General features: G+C 36.4%; 1 non-coding gene across 1 annotated transcript; it reads left to right on the top strand.

Annotated features, from left to right (window-relative positions):
- The first annotated feature begins 18,533 nt into the window (after positions 1-18,533).
- LOC112581308 lies at positions 18,534-18,636 on the top strand. Its single transcript, XR_003105841.1, has one exon. It is a non-coding gene; the product is annotated as a U6 spliceosomal RNA (small nuclear RNA).
- Positions 18,637-19,857: the final 1,221 nt, after the last annotated feature.

Raw genomic sequence — 19,857 nt, 5'->3', positions numbered from 1 at the left:
TTGGAGAAATGGATCATCCGCAATCATGAACTGCAAGGGCTGCAGCCTGGGTTAACCACTATGCTATTTTTTCTAAGTAATATTTCACTTTCCTTATTCACCAAAAATGTCACAGTTGACTTCCTGTAGTGCTTGAGTGTTAAATTAATCAATCATTTCATTTTCTGATTACCGCAATAGGTTGAATGAACATCCATCACCTCATGTAGATAGATACACACAAAATCAAAGACATAGGGAAAAATTACTTTTTCCTTGTGATGAGAACTCTTGAGATTTACTCTCTTAACTTTTACACACAATTTACAGCAGTGTAATTATATTTATCATGAATTTTTAAAGGTAGTAAGTGATTTCTTGCAGGTTGCAATTCATAGCATTAGAACTGCATATGTTTATTATGCCATAAATATCCCCTCTTCACCACCAGACACCAGTAGAAATGTGTGCGTGCTTTTTCCTGGTGCTTCAGATGCAATATTCTGTGTTAAAATTAGCTAAAAATAAACTTATGTCTCCTTGTCTTATCATACTCTTAGCACCCATGACTGTTTTGGCAGCTTGAACTTGCCCTTAAGAGCCAATCCCTTATCTCCTGTTACAGAAAAGCTGCTGCTTTGCCTGGTCAGCTTTCATTATGTGGCCTAGAAATCTCACCATTATGTTTTGTTTCTTCTCACCCATCACCATTTATACCAAATGGAACTTATTACTATATTTTATTATCTGTTGACATATCCTATTTTTTCCACTCTAGCCTGTGACTTCTTAAAACATAGACATCAGGTTTCTTGCTTTTGTTTTATTTTATTTTCCCCACATCTCTTTGGCTTACCAGCAAAGAGAGTTTTGCTATTAAAGCTACTTTGCTTTGGTTGGATAATAAATTAATTCATCTAACTGCTAACGTCTCTTACCCTGGTGCTTTTGTCTCCCCACTCCCAATATAGCATGCATTTTGAATTGCTCTCAGTCTTCTCACTGGTTTCCTTGTCTAGGGTATTCCATTCTGTAACCTAACTGGTGAAACACTATCAGCTGGATACTTTTCTGAAACATGCTTTAAGAGTAATTTAAAAATTTTTGGAGTGATGGACTTCATCACTCTTGGAGCAATAATATTTTAATGTACTCTCTCCTTTTTTTCCAGTCAGTTTCATAGTTCAAATGTTCCTGGGCCCCCCACTGATGCCTAAGCAAACCCCTCTCCTGGAGCCTTCAATAGAAATGGGCTTCCCGTTAGCACACTCTACAGCTACGTCAACATCACCACCAAGAATGGGAAAGACGCTGCCAATGAGCTTGGTCACTGCCTGATGCCAGCAGCATCAGACCTGCCATTTCATGTGCTTTGGGTTTTGATGCTGCTCACTGAGATGAACAGCAGTGAATTGTAATGGGGATGTTCTGTTTGATGGTTGAGTTGGTGGTCATTTTGAGATCAGTCCAAATACTTTGCTGGCACTGATCCCAGAATAATAAAACCAAAAAGGAGGCCATGAGATTCATAAACACAACATTTATAGCATATCTGTTCCTTGATTTCTTCGTAGGCCCCACCTTTCATATCTGCTTTCCAAGAAAGGAAAATTTATTTACAGACTGAGGGGAATACCATGTCAGTTCTCATACAACCAGACACATTTTTTGAGTACCTACTATATGTAAATGACTGCTAGAAACTCTTACATAGTATGTATGGCATAGTATTTTATTTTTCCAAACAATTGATATGTCTCTATATAAAACTGTATCAAAATTATGTTCTCTAGTCTACTCCATATTATTACTTTAACCAAATTATTCATCTTCCCACTTCTGTCTCTGTACACTTTAATGTTTATCAAGCCCAGCAAATAACATGTGCCAATATTAATTCCTGAAAATCTGCATGCTGGATGCTTGATGACACCTGGAGTTCACAGGCTTTTGTGGATTACAAATTATCTTTCAGCTATGTGGACACTGTGAATAGGTCTAAGCACCAGAGGATGCCAAAATACCTGCTTTGAGTTGGAACTGGGTGATATATTATGAAGACTGCAATGGGCCTGCATTCAGTAGGGCTGGATTTAAGACCTAGCTTTGGCATTTATCAGCAGAGTGAATTTGAGCAAGATCCTAGTCTCTATGAGTCTCAGCTTCCAGTCTCAGACTGGAGCAATATCTATCAGTTTCAGAAAGACTTTGTGCCAAAGAAGTCTAATGTATTTGAAAATGTGCAGTGACATGGATTGTTTATCTTCTCCTGAGACTCTACGGGACCCATAAATCACAGCATCTCACTAAATCCCTGTGCCCTGGCCTCAGAGGTGGGTAGATGGACCAAGTTTAGCCAGTGAGGCTGTCCAGTTTATTTGTTCGTCTGTGACTGGTTCAGGAAGGAGAAACTCACTGGGGCATTTCTTCCAGAACTATTAGTGAAGTCTGAAACTTGTCCTGCACAGAAGCTATTAGCCAAATGTGACTATTAAGTAATTGAAATGTGACCTATGACTAGTGCAACTGAGAAAATGAATCTTAAATTTAAATAGTCTCACAGGGCTAGTGGCTACCATATGGGACAGTACAGGTCTACAGTTTCCAACTGATTATTTTGCATGTTTCCTAGTTTATTCTTTGTTGGCTTCCTAGGAAGATTTCTCTAAGGTTTCTTTCTCTATTGCTGTATTTGGATAACTCTTAAAATGCCTCTTACTTGGAGATTTTAAATAATTCAACTGAGGAAACACTTTTGCCAGGCACTGTTTCTTAACTGATTTAATATATTTTATAATTATTGATCTGGTTATATTTTGAGTTCCTTTTGGAACTTTTTGTCATTGATGTTTTCTAAAAAATCATTTATTTTATATAAAACTTCAAATATATTTACATGACTATGAAGAATGCTTTCCATTACTTCTTTCTTTATTCGGTAATTGCGCATTTCCTATCTCTGCATTTTCAGTTCTCATTCTATAAGCTGTTTTATCCTTCTCATTATTCAAAAATAAAAATTTTAACTTATTTTGTTTGGCTGCTTTGTTTTCCTAAGAATGTTTTGTTTTAAATAATTTTGCTGGAATTATCTTGTTTATAAGTAAATCAATATTTGTTTCTATCTTTACTAATTCTTTCTTCCTAAATTCCTTCATTTGTCCCTCACTCTTCCGCTTCCTTCCACCCTACTTCCTTCTTTCTTTCTCTCTTCTTTCATTCTCTTTCACTCTTTCTTTGTATTTTAAACAAGCTGAATTTACTATTTTACAATTTTTTTGTCAGTTACGTAAATGTTTGAGGTAAAAGTTTTCCCTTTTAGACTGATTTTAGGTTTACTCTGTGACTTTTGATACAAGTTGCCAGTCCAGGTTCCATGCACAATACTGGATGCTTGGGGCTGGTGCACTGGGACGACCCAGAGGGATGGTATGGGGAGGGAGGAGGGAGGAGGGTTCAGGATGGGGAACACATGTATACCTGTGGCAGATTCATTTTGATATTTGGCAAAACTAATACAATTATGTAAAGTTTAAAAATAAAATAAAAAAATAAAAAAAATAAAATTTGTGTGTGGAGGGGAGAGGTGAATAGGGAGGGGGTGTACAGAGAAGTTTTAAGGTAATGAACATGTTCTGTATGACATCGTACTGATGGACAGATGTTGTTATACACTTGCTGAGACCCACTGAATATGCAACAAGAGTAAACTATGGACTTTGGTAATTCTGATGTATTAACATAGATTCATTCTTGGTTAAAAAAAAAAATACCATTCTGGTGAGTGAAGTTGATAATGGGAGATGTTACACATATGTGGGGTGGCTGCACACTGCTCTCAATTCTACTGTAAATTACTCTAAAAATTGTCTTAAGAATGAATAAATATTAGAACATTTCAGTTCATTTTGAACTCAAGAATTTTTCAAAAAAGATATTAAGTTCCATGAAATTGTTTTATTTAATTTGCCACTATTTTTTCTTGATATTATTGAAAACATTTATAATATATTGCTTACAGTTTGTGAAATATGTTATGACTTTTCATGGCTTATTATACAGCCATGTATAATTATTTTAAGTATCCTTTAAAACAGCAAGTGTTTTATCCAAAGAATTATTAATCAAAGGCTCAATAGCCTTAGCTATTTTAATTTTTTTACATCTAGAACTGGCTGAAAGAATTATTATGCTTTTAGTTCTCCTTTAACTTCATTCAGTTTTGGATCTATATTTTTGATGCCAAGTTTCTGGGGGTATAAAAAGATTCATAACTGTTATGTATTTCTGTGGATTGCATGCGTTATAATTACAAGGCACACCACATTTGTTTCATCCAATGCATTTGGCCTTCAATTAAATTCTCAAATGATGGTAATGTTAGGACCCCTGCTAAATATTTCTTTGAATCTGCCCATGTGTCTTTGCCAATGCTTATTATTTTCAATAAAAATATGTCATCTTATTTCTTTATGTGTATCTCTCTTACAAAAGAAAAATAACTTTTTATAATAATATTTTTCCCCATTTACTTCACCAGTTTTTCTAGTTTACATTCATTATTGTTGGTTAGCTTTATTTCCTTTGTAAATACACTTTGTCATATTTGCTATACTGCTTAAACTTTCTTTCCTTTTTGCTTCCTCTTTTAGTTATTTGAAATGTACAGAATCTAATTTTAATGTATTACTAGTTGCCTCTACATTTTAAATAATAGACTTAAATTTCTATTTCCTAGTTTATTAATTTTAATATAGTAATCTTTATTTTGAACAATAATCAGCACATTTAAATTTAACACCTCATTTTCTATATCCATGTTTTTTCTACTCTGCATTCTCTTATACACACACATTCTTATTTTTAGTATGTTATACAGCTTTTCTTTAAACATTTATAATTTTTACTTTATGTTCCTATACTATAATTCAACAAATTTCACCCTAAGTTTTTTAAAACACAGATCATAAGCGTATCCGCCTTCATTCAGGCATCTGTCCATTCAAGAAACATTCATTGTGTGGTCCCTCTTTGTCAGAATGCTCCAAGCACTAGCGTACAACACAGAGCAGCAAGACAGAAAAGACTTCAGTCATGGGACTTATATTAGGACAGGGGAGAAACTAGCAATGACCAATAAACAAAGAAAATGTCTGGTATGACTGTATCTATTGCGAACATAACTCATGGGAAAATACTAGTCAATTCATGACTCCTTTACATGGGTTGTCAAGGGAGGCTGTGTAGGATTAGACAGAATGCTAAGCCTCAATTGATGAAAGAAAAGAGTACTTCAGTCATCTGGAAAAATATTAGGAATGAGCATTTCAGGCAGGGACACTGGTGTTGTGGTACTTTATTGGTTCCATCAACAACTGAGTTAGGGATTATGTATCTGCTTATTTTTCCTTTCACCTCTGTCACTATATGCCCCATGAATTTTTAATATTATCAAGACTTTACACATCTGGGTAGATATGTCTCCCTGACAGATTAACTTTTTCAATGTCATAAATTTTCCTTTTTTTCTCTCTGGTAATACTAGCTATCTAGGACTTTGCATTGATTAAAAGAATGAATACCAAACTGGTTTTAAAATATCATAAAGATATAATATATCCTTGTCTATCTTTTTACTTTACAACTGTATAAGTTATTAAAGTACATGTTCTATACAAAGCATATTGGGATTGCATTTTATCTAGTCTAACAGTCTCTGCATCTAACTGGGGTATCTAGTCTATTTATATTTAATGTAAATGTTGGTATTTTTGTGACTTAATGTATCTTTGGCTTTCTTTTCACCTGCCCAATATATTACTTGCTCCTTGCTTCAGTATTTTATACTTTCTTCTGGCTGAAAAAGTTCATTCAACATTTTGTTTTAATAACTCAACTTTTTGTTTTTGGTTATGGCAGTGTGTATATGTGTGTGTGTGTGTGTGTGTTTGTGTGTGTTTTAAGTGTCGTAACTGGGACTACAATATGCATCCTAACTTATCTCAGTCTACTTAGAATTAATACTGTATTATTCTTGCAAAGTATAAGAAACCTCCAACATTGTAATTCTATCCCCCATCCCTGTTCTTTGTGGTATTGTTGCTATGAATCTTTCATTCATATACATTATATACAACAACTTAAAAAATTATTTTTTTCTTGAAATTTTCAGTTGTCATATAAAGAAATCAGAAGAACAATATATCTTCAATTTATTTACATATTTGTCACACTCTCTGTTTCTCATGGCTTTCTGTACATTCAAACTTCTTATGGTGAAATGCTAATGAAAAAAATTTCTTTAACATTTATTGTAGCGTAGGTCAGCTGCCAATAAATTCACCATTTATTTATCTAAAAATACTTTTACTTAATCTTATTTTTAAAGGATATTTTCACTGCATATAGAATTTGGGGTTGATCTTTTTTAAATTTTAGAGTTGGAGTTTTTAACAGTGTATTGTGTTCTTGTTCTATTGTTTCTGATGACAAGCCAACCATTAATCATATTTCTTGTTTGTTTCTATGTAGTGTTTCTTTTTCTTGGTTTGTTTTCAAGATTTCTTAATTGACTTTGGTTTTGGACATTTTTATGCCAAGATATAGTTTTAATTGCCTAAGTTTATATTTTTTAAAAAAATTGGAAAATTCTCCATTAGTTCTTTACTTTTTCTGTCTCATTAACTCTATTCTCTTTCTGGGACTCTAGTTATACTACATACTGTACACTGACCACCAATGTTTCATTTATTATGTTTTCAATATTTTCTCCCTGTGCTCTTTAGGCTTTCTTCTAATTTACTGTCTCTTTTTTCCTGACTTCTACAACCTCCTGTTAAGCAAATTCAGAGAATTTTACAATTTTAATTCTTATGCTTTCACTTGTAGAACTTTCATTTCACCTTCTTAAAATTTCTGTTGTAAGTTTTCCCACTGATCACCAATTACAACCATGTGTGTGTGTGGGGAGGGGTTGTGTGTGTGTGTGTGCGCGCTGTATTTGTTAATGTTGTTGCTGTTCAGTTGCTAAGTCGTGTCTGACTTTTGCAACCCCATGGACTGCAGCTGGCCAGGCTCCTCTGTCCCTGGAATTTTTCAGACAAGAATACTGGAGTGGGTTGCCATGCCTTCCTCCAGGGGATCCTCTCAACCCAGGGATCAAACTTGAATCTCCTGTGTCTCCTGCATTGGCAGGCTGATTCTTTACCAATCGTACCACCTGGGATGCTAAATATATGTTTATTAGCTGCTTTAAACCTATTGAGGCTGTTTCCAACATTTGTGTCATACTGGAGTCTGTTCTACTGACTTAAAAAAATAATTATTGGCCATGTTTCCACTACTTTCATATACATTACTTTCAGTTGTATGTTGGAAATTTTGAGTGATGTGTTTTAAAGAACTTGGAGTATATATTTTTCTATGTTTTCTACAAATGGTGATAGTTTTTCTTCTGGTAAACAGATAAAGTATTGGCAGATTCTTTTATTTTTGTGAAATTGGTTTTATTATTATTCATTTTTTATTCTTACTATAGTGAATCTATTTTATCTTTTTACTTATTCCTAGAAGCAAATTATGTAATATTTGTGACTTCTGTTTAGTTCTCAGCTCACTAAAGACTACTCCAGTAGGCCTGTTAGAGTTAGTGGATTAACTTGAATATTTCTTTTATCTCAATTATGACAAATCTGATTTCCTATTGTCTAAGGTCTGAAAATAATTGCCTCAAATTGTTTTTCCAGTTTTACAATTTCTTTACAGTTTGGAGTACAAGTCTAGTATCATTTACTTGCTAATTCTAATTGTTCACATCTTTATTTTGCATTACTTACACCTTCAAAATGTCTTCCATAGTAGCCTTATAAAATCTGTTTCTCTTATTATCTTGAACTTTTACTCATTATATTATGTCTTGGTGTCACTATCTTTGGGTTCATGTTAATTCCAACTATCTGGGCTTCCTGAACCTGAATGTCTGTTTCCTTCTTCAGATTAGTGAAGTTTTCAGCCAGTATTTCTTCAAATAATGTTTCTGGTCCTTTCTCTCTCTCTTCTCCTTCTGGGCCCCTATAATATAAAGGTTGTTTCACTTGATTTTGTCCCGAGGTCCTTTTAAGGTGTCTTCACTTTTTAAATTTTCTTTTTTCTATTTGTTGCACTGTCCTGATGAGTTCCATTGTTTGGTCTTTCAACTTGCTGTTCTACTTCATCCAGTCTGTTGTTGAATCTTTTTAGCATATTTTCAGTTCACTTATTATATTCTTTAGGTCTGTGACCTCTGCTTGGTACTTCCTTACATTTTTAATTTTTCATTGATGTTCTCATTGTGTTTATCCATTCTTCTCCAGTGTTTGGTGAAACCCATTAGACCATTGCTTTCAACACTTTATTAAGTAGATTCATTATATCTGTTTCATTAAGTTCTTTTTCTGAGGGGTTGTCTTATTCTCTTATTTGGAACATATTCCTCTGTCTCCTCATTTTGCCTGTTTGTTTCTATGTAGCAGGCAAATCAGCTTGAAGGAGTTGGTGGCTTTGTGAAGGAGGATTCCCATGGGGCTCAAAAGTGCAATTTCCTCTGGCCACCAGAGGTGGATACTGAAGTGAAGTCCCCTGTTTGGGATGCATGGGGCCACCTGTTGTGGTATGGAGATGGGGGGGCCCTTGTCCAGCCCACTGCTGTGGCACATGGGTGTGGGCTGGGCCCTTGGTGGGACATGCCTCCCTACTGTGGCAAGTTAGAGGGAGAATTCCAAAATAGCACCTGTCTTCACCAGCACTGACATGCAGAATGAGATCCTGACTGCCTTTTATATAAAATAATCTAGCTTTTTAAAAATCATTAAACCATATTTAGTTGGGTGTTTCTGTTACCTGTCATGAAAACAAAATACCTAAAGTGTTTTATGGAAATGAATCAAATAAAATACATCAGGGGTCTCTGGTACAGTTAGATTTTAAATAAATTTTTGCAACCCCACTTAAAAGAAATAGGTGAAAAATCCATAACAATTATTATTCACTCTATATCTATCTTTTTTTATCCTGTACCTGAGGATAAAAATACCTCTTTCTGCCTTTCTATTTCTTGTCTCCTTAACGCAGTTCTTAACTATTATGAGCACAGGTAGAGGACATCTGAGCTATATGCTATCAGTTTTAGAAATGGATAGAATGGGAAGAGAAATTTAATTGGCCGAACTGAGACCCATAAGTAATTAGTAGAGTGAAGCAAAGAATACCTGGCTAAAGAAACAAATGTATTGTAATTAGGCCAATTATCCTAGATGTAGCTCATCAGCTTGTAGTGATAAAGGCCATTAATGAGCTTTGTCACTGACAGCTTACTTTCTAATCTTAATCCTTTTTAGCGTTATTAGCTTTAACGCTACTTGCACAAAGATAAGTTAATTTATACTGAAATTAAATTGAAAAATAATAAGTAATGATTGCTGCATTTGAGCAGAATCTTATAAAGTTTCTTTCCTTCTGAAAAACTTACTGAAGGCAGTGTAAAATGTCCACGACTTTTTGAGCAGGTGAAGGAGAACTAGAGAAACATTTGTTAAAGGAAGTACTTACAGATATTCTTGAGGACAGTTATTAAGTTTATAGTTAGTATAATTTAATAAAATTATCAATAGCTGTTTATTTATCAGCTTGTAGTGATAAAGGCCATTAATGAGCTTTGTCACTGACAGCTTACTTTCTGAGATATCAGCACGTATGTTCTGTCTGCCATTAAGAAAATTCTTCAAAAGGTCAATCTATAAAGACCACTAAACATAACTGTTCCATACCCAGACATATAGTACTAAGACCTCAGTACAAACCTGCTAATAGCATCTTGAATTATTGAATTATGGCCTTTATCAGTTCAGTTCAGTTCAGTTCAGTTGCTCAGTCGTGTCCGACTCTTTGTGACCCCATGAATTGCAGCACGCCAGGCCTCCCTGTCCATCACCAACTCCCGGAGTTCACCCAAACTCATGTGCATCGAGTTGGTGATGCCATCCAACCATTTCATACTCTGTCATCCCCTTCTCCTCCTGCCCCCAATCCCTCCCAGCATCAGGGTCTTTTCCAATGAGTCAACTCTTTGTATGAGGTGGCTAAAGTATTGGAGTTTCAACCTCAGCTTTCTATACATCTTATTAAATCAGACTTTTTTATCTGAGCCTTAGAACAAAAAATTACTTGAGTGACAGCTTTTTACATTCTAAGTATGGTGCATAGCTACTGCCTGCCTGGATGCACAATTCCCTGAACATAATGGACGGTTTAGGGCATGGATGCATGGTTATTTCAAGAGTCATAGTTGAGAGAGTTTGATAGAGATGGGAAATATTTTTAAAAATGCATTTGTCTGACCCTTTATTTAGGCATTTATATGTTTATCTATCAGCACATATTGAACCACTAGTTTGTGTATAGATTTACCTGGATCTAGGTTTAAAGTTGGAGAAGGCAATGGCACCCCACTCCAGTACTCTTGCCTGGAAAATCCAATGGACGGAGGAGCCTGGTGGGCTGCTGTTCATGGGGTCGCTAAGAGTTGGACACGACTGAGCGACTTACTTTCACTTTTCACTTTCATGCATTGGAGAAGGAAATGGCAACCCACTCCAGTGTTCTTGCCTGGAGAATCCCAGGGACGGGGAAGCCTGGTGGGCTGCCGTCTATGGGGTCTCACAGAGTCAGACACGACTGAAGCGACTTAGCAGCAGCAGCAGCAGGTTTAAAAGTACTGAGATGTTTTAAAGTACTGAGAAAGAGCAGGTGACCTTAACTTGTTCTCATTCCACTGAGGAAGTTTTTTTTTTAATATTTCACCACTAAATATCATGATATCCATAGTTTGTGTGGATGTACACTACTTCCTACACTAGATTAAGAAATGTTCTATCAAATTCTAATACATTAATAATACCTTCTTTCATGAACAAATGTTGAAATTCACTAAATGAGTTTCTACTGTATCTACTGAGATGTTACTATGCTTTTTCTCATGTACTTGGTTAAATGGCAAAGAATAATGACTCATTCTAAGACCTCTATTGATATAGTATACATAAAAGAAAGTTGGCATATTAAAAATATACCATTTAATCAATTTTAAGATATATATACAAAATTGAGATCATCATTACAGTTACAATGGAGAACATATCTATCACTCTTGAAAGTTTCATTGTACTTCTTTGTATACTCCATTTGACCATAGTAAATAATTTTAATATACATCTGTCAGTAACAACAAATAAATGTAAAAAAAAAAACCTTGTTCTATATCTGAGTAACATGAATAAATGCAATTGATATATAAATCAGTCTATCTTGAAACTGTAGAATACATATATTTCAAACACACATAAAACAGTTATAAAAATTAAGAATATACTGAGCCACAAAGCAAGTTTCAACAAATTTCAAAAAGCTGAAATTCTGTTGAGATATTCCTTTATAAAATTAGAATGAAGGCTTTATGTCTTCTCTACCACAAAAGCATAGACTTAAATATTCAGGTCTAGGCCATCAGAGATAATCACATGCTCCAGAAAATATGCAGCAGTCAGTTCTCAGTACTATTCTAAATTTGCTTTTTCTCCTAATCTCTAACCTCTGAAGGTTGTCTTATTTTACATAGATCATACATTCTACCCAGGACTCTTTAAGTGTCCTGTATCAAGATGCTTTCTTCAGTCATCTCAGTCACCGTGTTACTAGAATTGAAAATCCAGTTTTGTTACTTTAAAAGTCATAGCTGTCAAAACTAGACTCTAACATATAATTTAAAAATACAGGAAAAAAAAACCCACAACAACTTCTATTTTTGAGTTCTACACTCTCCCTTCACACAAACATAAACTATAGTTTAAATGAGTGCTTAATTATATGCTGGTAAAGTTGCTAGAGGACTTGGCAGACATTCTACTTTTAGAAGCACTCCACACAAATTTGTATATCACATTTTACATAATGAAGACTACTTCCCCACCTCTTACTAAAGCAAAGTAATAATAATGATAATAATACACTTCTTAAAAGAAAGCTGGGGCTATATCAGGAAGGTTTAGTGAGTTGAGACAAGGAACAAGTTAAGGGTGTCACAAAGCAAAGGGATACACTCTGGATAGAAGGTAAAAGACTTGAGATTTTGCAGCCTCAATTAGATTCAGTTCAGTTCAGTTTCTCACTCTTGTCTGACTCTTTGCGACCCCATGGGCCTCAGCATGCCAGGATTCCCTCTCCATCACCAAGTCCCAGAGTCTACCCAAACTCATGTCCATTGAGTTGGTTATGACATGCAACCATCTCATCCTCAGTCGTCCCTTTTCCTCCTGCCCTCAATCTTTCCCAGTATCAGGGTCTTTTCCAATGGGTCAGCTCTTCCCATCAGGTGGCCAAAGTTTTGGAGTTTCAGCTTCAGCATCAGTCCTTCCAATGAACACTCAGGACTGATCTCCTTTAGGATGGACTGGTTGGATCTCCTTGCAGTCCAAGGGACTCTCAAGAGTCTTCTCCAACACCATAGTTCAAAAGCATCAATTCTTCAGTGCTCAGCTTTCTTTATTAGTCCAACTCTCATATCCATACATGACTACTAGAAAAACCAGAGCCTTGACTAGACAGGCCTATGTTGGCAAAGTAATGTCTCTGCTTTTTAATATGCTGTCTAGGTTGGTCATAACTTTCCTTCCAAGGAGTAAGCATCTTTTAATTTCATGGCTACAGTCACCCTCTGCAGTGATCTTGGAGCCACCCAAAATAAAATCTCTCATTGTTTCCATTGTTTCCCCATCTATTTGCCATGAAGTGATGGGACCGGATGCCATGATCTTAGTTTTCTGAATGTTGAGCTTTAAGCCAACTTTGTCACTCTCCTTTTTCACTTTCATCAAAAGGCTCTTTAGTTCTTCTTTGCTTTCTGCCATCAGGGTGATGTCATCTGCATATCTGAGGTTATTGATATTGATATTGGCAACCTTGATACCAGCTAGTGCTTCATCCAGCTCAGCATTTCTCATGATGTACTCTGCATATAAGTTAAATAAGCAGGGTGACAATATACAGCCTTGACGTACTCTTTTTCCTATTTGGAACCAGTCTGTTTTTCCATGTCCGGTACTAACTATTGCTTCCTGACCTGCATACAGATTTCTCAAGAGGCAGGTCAGGTGGTCTGGTAAAAAAGATGGTATACTCATAATCTAATTATGAGATATTATTTTAATGACAGATTCTCTGCATTGTTGAGGGAAACTCACAAAATTTACACATATGACTGACTAGTCTTTCCCCTGAGTCCACCCATGTGGACTTTCACGAATGGCTGTGCTCAATTTTGCAATCTCCAAATTAAGATATAACTTTAAACTATAGTTTAAGAAATTGTCTGAGCACATGGGTGATGATTCTTACTTTTTCCATTGTTTGAAATAAAGTTATCAGAACAGCAGAACTTCATGCTTCCAAGTCTTGGTTTCTGTTTCTGAAAATGCTGACTTGCTCAAGAATGCCTCATTAGTCTTTTCACCAACATAATGCTAATCTGATTAATTCTGCCTGCATGCTTAGGTATGTGGCAAGGTGCCTACTTTACAAAAGCATCTCGTATGCAAGGCGTAGGAAAAAATCTTTCTTTTGCACTGATTTTGGCCAAAGTGATTCTATGCTATTTCTGAGTCTGGCTTTTAATACCACAGATAGTTTCTCTAATGAGTTCTTGGGGACCTGAGCACCATGTAAGATGTCACATTATTTCTGCACATAATATGAAGAATCTCTATTACTCCATCATAGAGAGGAAATTTCATGTGAGATCAACCTTGAAGACAACAGCCATATAAATGAAGCCATCTTGGATGCTCTAGACAAACCCAACTGTCAGTTAAACAGCACTGAGTGATTCTGGTGGATACCACAAAGAGCAGAAGAAGAATCACCTCTGTGCATACTAAGTGGCTCAGTCATGTCTGACTCTTTGCGTCCTCATGGACCATAGCTGGCCAGGCTCCTCTAGCCATGGGATTCTCTAGGCAAGATTACTGGAGTGGGTTGCCATGCCCTTAACAGCAATAAATAAATGGAACACCCCTTAAGCAGTATTTATCTACTCTGTCAATACTTGGAAAATATGATTATCTTGGATACGGAACTTCCCTCAGGAACTACACTGTTCAGGAGTGAAGCAGAACTTGGACATTTGGACAAAACTAGCTTCTGAGAGGAACAGAATTCAAGTCAAAATTCAGGTCGCAGAAAATGCGGCCTCAAATGAGATGATGAATAATCACCTGTTTTCAGTTTTCCAAGTCAACTGTCATCTCTGGGGAAAACTGTCTAGCAGAATCAGGACTCTCAATATGAAATCCACCCCAATGGCTGTGACAAGATACACACTGGCAAATGCAAGCAAGAGCCTCTTTCTAGTGTAAACAGCGTCCTAATCAACCTTACCAATTAGAAATCTGGACTCATGGAAGTTCATATAAGAAAACACTTGAGTTTTCAATCACAATGCCTTGTGTAACAGGGCACTATTATTAGTTCTCAGTTACCAGAACTGAGGCAAGATACAAGGATATCCATAGTAGATAGATCCATAATAGATCGGAAAGCACTGTGCCACTTATTAAACTATTGTTGCTTAAAACAAAATCCATCCGTCCTCTAGAGTCATCTCTGATGCTGGGGCTAGGAATCAACAATTAGATTTTTCCTTTTAAGGTGGTTTCTTGCTGTTGTGTGCTAGTAAGGGCACTGGGCAGAACAAATAGAGGTTAGCTTGGTGGTTGCCTTATGGTTCCTAAAAGCAACACATCAGCTACAGCTCTTCAACTGGTCAGCATGGTTCAGGCAGCTGTTGGATCCGGTTTTTAGCTTCTTTCAGTGCTCTGAAATCCATCTTCCCACAGAGATCTCTGGTATGTGGATTTTTCAATTTCTCCCTGTGAGGCTGATAGTTTTTGCCATGTGTATATTCAGGCTGTCTTTAAGGTATGTTAACATTTAATATTAGTATATTTTTCTTCTGAACTGCTATTTTATCACTATAGAATATCTCATTTTATTTTTGGATAACAACTCTTGTTCTAAAGCCCTCTTTGTTCCCCATCCTGAACCCTCCTCCCTCCTCCCTCCCCATACCATCCCTCTGGGTCATCCCAGTGCATGTATACCTGTGGCAGATTCATTTTGATATTTGGCAAAACTAATACAATTTTGTAAAGTTTAAAAATTAAAAAAAAAAATAAAGCCCTCTTTGTCTAATATGTCTCTTATTGTTACAGGGTGCATGCCATATATTTTTCTATATTTTGTTTTTAACTTACCACATAGACAGCATAGGGATCCGTCTTTACTTTAAAAAATGTAGTCTGAAGTTCTCTGCCTTTTAATTGGGAGGTTTGGTCCATTTATATTTAATGAGATAACATAAACATTTGAATTTATGCTTCCCATCTTAGTATTGATATATGTTACTGGCATCTGTTCTTTGTTTTACTCTTCCCCCTTTTTTATCTTCTTTATCATTATTTTTCAAATATGAAGGCACAGAATTACTTGTTTTTTGAAACATACTCTTGGTAAGGTACAATTCAGCCTTTCACTTCATCTCTTCATGAATATTCTTTCATTTGACACATTTCTTCCAGTTTTTTGTAAAAAGCATAAATTTATCCACTCTGGAAGATCTATCAGTGGGATTCAGCTGAAAGAAGAGACTGCTGGTATACCATTAGTCATCTTCTCCTTGCTCTGCTCTTGGGTCAGTATCCTTTATCTATCTTCCTGAAACTAGGTATTAATGTCATACATTGTCAAAGTGAGTGGTTCATTTTACATAATTTATAATATCAGGAAATATATTGTGAAATGCCATGCTTACTCAAGTACAGTTATATGACTACTGGTCTAGTACTTCCGTTAAAGAAGAAAATGTATTAATAGCTTGGCAGAGTTTAGAATTCCTGAGATTTTCTTTCTTCTTGTTCTACCCATCCTCTAAGGACTATCTTATATTTTTCTGTGGGTTCAGTAACCATTCATTTGCTGACTGCTACCAAAAGTATATGTCTTGGTCCCCAACTTCATTCCCAAGCTTTACTCCAACTTCATTCCCAAGCTTCACTTGTATTTCCAAAAGTCTCCTAGACAATTCCACTTGAATGAATGTAGGTATGGCGAAAACAGCATATTAAAACTGAAACTTAAGATCTTTTCTTCAAACCCACTACTCATTTAATTTCCTTCAAACCTACTACTACTTATTTCAAATAACGGATTGATCATTTACCTTGTTTTCCCATCTAACAATGTTATAGTCATATGGTTCCTATTTTTTTCTTTACCTGTATACCAAATTGATTTTTTGTTTGTTTTTGTTTGTTTCTTTGTTTTTTAATGTAGACTGTAAGTCTTCATTGAATTTGTTACAATAAATTTTCTGTTTTGGCTTTTAGACCATGAGGCATGTAGGATCCTAGCTCCCTCATCAGGGACTGAACCTGCACCCCCCTGCAATGGAGGCAAAATCTGAATCACTGGACTGCCAGGGAAGTCCCCACCCAACTGATCCTTAATCCCTACTTAATCTTAATCCCTAAGATTATTCTACTCCTGTGGATAATTCCATTTCATCTGTGCCCTTATGGTTTCCACAGCCCCTACCATCATGCAGGCCTTCATGTCTCGTCTACATCACCTCAGACACATCTTAACACCCCACCAACATCAGCATTGCCTAGCACTGCATAGAAACACAAATTCTCAGGCACCACTGCAGAATGATCATTTCAGTTATTCTGCAAGGGCAGTGCAGCAACCACTTGTGATTCTGATGCAAGTGTGAGGACCACTGCTGGACACTAAGGATGATTTACATATTTCCTTTCCACCAACATGCTATCTTTAATATCAATATTCTTCTGAATGTTTATCTTAATGATTGTCTGTATTTTAAAAGTAAATCCAATTTTATCTTTGGCACGTTATGATTACTAATACTTCTTCTAGCAAACACTAGCATCTGAATCAATATCTAAGTGCACCCTGACACCAGAGTTGACAACAAATGACCTACTCTAGTAGTCAGTCAGCACACTTTGATCCAGAGGCCAAATCCAACTCATGCTCTGTTTCCATAGATAAAATAGTACTGTAACACAATTGTGATTATTTGTTTGCATATTGTTTATGAGTGCTTTTCTATTAATACTACCAAGTCAGAGCAGTTACAACAGAGTCCATATGGCCTGACTCTGTATTTGACTTTTTACAGGAAAAAAAGTTTGCTGGCTGACACTGTCAACATGTATCCATTCATTATATATTTATTCACCATATGCTATTAATCAGGCACCATTTCAGTAACTGAGGGTGTAGAGGTGAGAAACAGGGCATGTCAACTGAGGGACAAATATTTGAATGGGTGGTGGCGGTGGGCTGACAATAAACAAGCCTGCATGTGCGTGAGCCCAGCCAGCCGCTCAGTCATATTAGACTCTTTGGGACCCCATGACAATAGCCACTGTGCTCCTCCATCCATGGGATCCTCCAGGCAAGAATATTGGAATGGGCTGCCATTTCCTCCTGCAAGGATCTTTCTGACTAAGGGATTGAACCCATGTCTCCTGCGTCTGCTGTGCTGGCAGGTGTTTTCTTTACCACTGTGATACCTGGGACACCCCTAAAAAAAGCATACATGTAAAAAATAAATAAGATAAGTTCAGAAAGTGATTTGTGTTGTGAAGAAAATACAGTGGGTGCAGTGGCAGAAAGAGACTGCTGGGAGGCAGCACCGTCAGGTTAGGTATCAAGAAGGCCCCTCAGGGAAGGCTGACATTAACTGAAGACCGCAGTGGAAACAATGAAATGCTGAACTAGGTGGACAAAGATCTTGGGATGGAAAGGACTTGATTTGTCCTAAAACCATAAAGGCCAGTGTGGAGTCAACTAAACTCTGAGAAAATAGAAAATACAGGATTCTGGCTAAATGTTTGTGAGATTTCTGATCAATGATAAATTGCATTCTTTCATTTCCACTGTGTTTCACAGAAGGAAGCAATATTGATTAAGATTGCTTAGTATTCTTTCATGCTAATGATTAATGTTGGCTGCAGTGTGAACATAAATGATTTGTACAACAACATTGAAAAACTAAGAAGTTCTGATTAAAATGGAAAAAAAAGAAAAGATTTATGTCTCCTTTAGATGTGAGGCTAAAATATTGCTCCCTACTCATCTCCACCCTGATCAGGCTATTTAAGGTGGGAGAGTTAAGTCAGACCTTAAAATTTTCCTCTCCCCAAACTTAGGGACATGAACAAATACAACACGAAACAAAAAAATCCTGGGAAAAAGAAATGAAAAGAGCTGATGACTTGAACATGAACAATAAATGTTTTAAGAACATATAAATTTCCTTCAAAATTTTATGGATAAAAAGTTGGGATTGGGTGCATAGTTGGAGGATGGTGGTTTGTTTGTAAAGAGGAAATATGTTAGAGAAGCATTGAAAATTCTCATAAGAATCAACAACTTGGTGTGTGCTTTGGCAGCAGAAGTATTAAAATTGGAAAGATACAGAGAAGAGTAGTATGGATGATGTTTAAGAAAGATCTGAAAATTCATGAAGAAGACCATATTTTTAAAAATGAGATAAGAGCTTGAATAGACATTTTTCCAAAGGTGAGGTACAAATAACCAATGAGCAGGAAAAAAATGCTCAACATTACTAATCATTAGAGAAATACAAATTAAAGCTATAATTAGTTCTTATGTCCTACCTATTAGAATAGCTACTATAAAAAATATAGAATATAACCAGTGTTGGTGAGGATGCAGAAAAACTGCACCCCTTATGTACTATTGCTTCAGTTCAGTAGCTCAGTCGTGTACACCTCTTTGTGACCGCATGGACTGGAGCATGTCAGGCCTACCTGTCCATCACCAACTCCTGGAGCTTGCTCAAATTCATGCCCATTGAGTTGGTGATGTCATTCAACCAAACCATCCTCTGTCATCCCCTTTTCCTCCTGCCTTCAACCTTTCCCAGCATCAGTCATTTCCAGTGAGTCAGTTCTTTGCATCAGGTGGCCAAAGTATTGGAGTTTCAGCTTCAGCATCAGTCCTTCCAATGAATATTCAGGACTGATTTCCTTTAGGAATGACTGCCTTGATCTCCTTGCTCTCCCAGGGACTCTCAAGGGTATTCTTCAACACCACAGTTCAAAAGCATCAGTTCTTCAGTGCTCAGCGTTCTTTATGGGCCAACTCTCACATCCGTACATCACTACTGGAAAAAGCATAGCTTTGACTAGATGCACTTTTATCAATAAGGTAATTTCTCTGCTTTTTAATACAATGTCTAGTTTTGTCATAGCTTTTCTTCCAAGGAGCAAGCATCTTTTAATTTCATGGGTGCAGTTGCCATCTGCAGTAATTTTGGAGCCCAAGGAAATAGTCTCTCATTGTTTCCATTTTTTTCTCCATCTATTTGCCATGAAGTGATGGGACCAGATGCCATATTCTTAGTTTTCTGAATGTTGAGTTTTAAGCCAGCTTTTTCTCTCACCTCTTTCACTTTCATCAAGAGGCTCTTTAGTTTCTCTTCACTATCTGCCATAAAGGTGGTGTCATTTCCATATCTTGATTCCAGCTTGTACTTGATCCCACTCGGCATTTCACATGATGTACTCTGCATATGAGTTAAATAAGACGGTGACAATATACAGCCTTGATGTACTCCTTTCCCAATTTGGAACCAGTCCATTGTTTCATGTCCGGTTCAAACTGTTGCTTCTTGACCTGCATATATATTTCTCAGGAGGCAGGTAAGGTGGTCTGGAATTCCCATCTCTTTAAGAATTT

The sequence above is a fragment of the Bubalus bubalis genome, chromosome 21 (assembly GCF_019923935.1).
Source record: "Bubalus bubalis isolate 160015118507 breed Murrah chromosome 21, NDDB_SH_1, whole genome shotgun sequence".
NCBI classification, from domain to species: Eukaryota; Metazoa; Chordata; class Mammalia; order Artiodactyla; family Bovidae; genus Bubalus; species Bubalus bubalis.
Note: the sequence above shows the minus strand (reverse complement) of the source record. Positions and strands in the feature narration are given on the sequence as shown.